General features: G+C 39.0%; 1 pseudogene; it reads left to right on the top strand.

The window, feature by feature from the left end:
- The window catches only part of LOC108491135, an 8263-nt pseudogene extending 6769 nt beyond the window's left edge, over positions 1-1494 (top strand).
- Positions 1495-2177: the final 683 nt, after the last annotated feature.

Genomic DNA, 2177 nt, shown 5'->3' with positions numbered 1-2177 from the left:
TAAATCACCTCCATCATCTGTTTACTTTTCTACCTGCACTTTAGTACATAAATTCCTCAGTGACAGGCAGGTCACATTCTCATGCCTTTACATCAAGCTATTAGGATAGCAGGCTATGTACTACTATCTAGAAATGATGAAACTGTGGGAATCTACTTAACTCTTCAGTTTCAAAAATGTAGATTATTAGAACATTTACATTGGAGATTCACTTTCAGTATCAAATAAGATGATCCATGTGAATCATATTCATGAATGTCAGTTATATTTACAACAGCCATTATTTTCTCTTACTATTAGGGGAACACTTAGACTCATTTTGGAAATGAATAAACACGTTCCAATCCTGATCCTCACTCATCGTCCATCACCTGGGTGCTGCTGATCCCTTCAAGAACAGAGATGTAAATAGCTGTAGCAAACCAGTGACAGAATTCATTTTCTTAGGCTTTTCAGGGTCATCCTCACTGCAGTGTACACTGTTTATGATTCTTAGTGTGTACCTGCTCTCTCTTATGAGAAACACCCTTATCATTTTCCTTATTCTGGTGGAATTCATGCTCCAGACACCCATGTACATTTTCTTATGAAACTTATCCTTCCTGGAAATCTGGTACACTACAGCCACTGTACCTAAGTTGCTGACCACCTGGCTACCTGCTTCTCAAAACTGTCTCAATCCCCACTGCTGGCTGTATTGCCCACTACTATTTCTATTTCTCCCTGGGAGCTACTGAGTGCATCTGGCTGGCACTGATGGCCTCTCAGCAGCATGTTGTGTGCCGACCTCTGCACTGTTCACTTCTCATGACTGTTCAGATTTGCCTGAGGTTTTTAGCTGGATCTTAGATTGGGGATTTCATTGCCCCTTTGCTCCCCACAATACACATCTCTCATCTGAATTTCTGTGGACCCCAGAAAATTAACTCTTTTGTGATCCTCACACCAATTTTTTGGTTTTTTTTTGTTTTTTTTTTTTTTGAGACAGGGTCTCCTTGTAGCCCAGCTGTCCTGGAACTCACTATGTAGACCAGGCTGGCCTTGAACTCACAAAGATCAGCCTGCCTCTGCCTCCCAAGTGCTGGGATTAAAGGCATGTGCCACCACACCCAGCTTGACTCCATTTTTAACTCTCCTGCTCAGATACATTCTTGGTGGAGGGTTTGAGCTACACTTGCAGTTCTGCTGTGATTCTAAGTTCTTTCCTTCTCATAATGAGTTCCTGTGTCAACACTGTGGTCACAATAATCACGCTGTCTTTCCAGGAGGTTACAAAGGAAACTTTCTCAACCTGTGCCTCCCACATCACAGTAGTCACGATATACTACTGGCACCATAATCTTTGCCTATGTCCGTCTTCCAGCCAAGTAAAACTTCACCATTGGCAAAGTGGTCTCAGTGATCTCCTGCATGGTCAGCCTGTTAATAAACCCTCTCATATACTCCATGAGAAAAAGAGACCGAGATGAAAGCTTTCCAGGAATGAAGAACTAGAGTGTCTGTTATAACCTGTCTGCTCACTTTATATTTTATCTCTGAATTACAGTGAAAAGTTATTTGCTGGTCACTTTGTTTATGTCTTCTACAATGCCACAGTGATAAAAAGATAAATCACAAAAGACTTTTTCCCTTAAAATATTCACAACTGGTTTATTTCAAGTGAATATTTTTATAGATTACACTTGTATAGGAAATCTTTTCCATGAAATGTACCTCCATCTAATAGTCTATCTAATGTGAATTTAATCTTTTTGATGTAAGAAAATTATTCATCAGGGGCCAGAGAGAGCTTAGCAGTTAAGGTCACTGCTACTCTTACAGAGGACCCGGGTTCATTTCCCAGCACCCATATGGCAGCTAAATCCAGTTGTAGGGGATGTAATGCCATCTTCTGATCTGTGGGCATTGCACAACATGAGTGTGCTAATAGACATGCAGGAAATACACTCATACACATATTAAAATAAAATGAAATAAAATAAAATTCATTCATTCAATAAACACTAAACACATACAGTAAGCCAGACACTATTTTTAAATTATTTGTTTAATAACTACATAATTAGAAGAAGCATTTCATTACAAGAGTATTGACATATATAATAACAATTTCCAGAGCTAAGATGCATTTCATTCAAAATTGGCTGTAATTTTTTTTCCTACACCTATGTCTTTCA

The sequence above is a fragment of the Nannospalax galili genome, unplaced genomic scaffold (genome assembly GCF_000622305.1).
Source record: "Nannospalax galili isolate Female #2095 unplaced genomic scaffold, S.galili_v1.0 scaffold659, whole genome shotgun sequence".
NCBI lineage: Eukaryota > Metazoa > Chordata > Mammalia > Rodentia > Spalacidae > Nannospalax > Nannospalax galili.
This window is presented reverse-complemented; position numbering and strand designations above follow the sequence as displayed.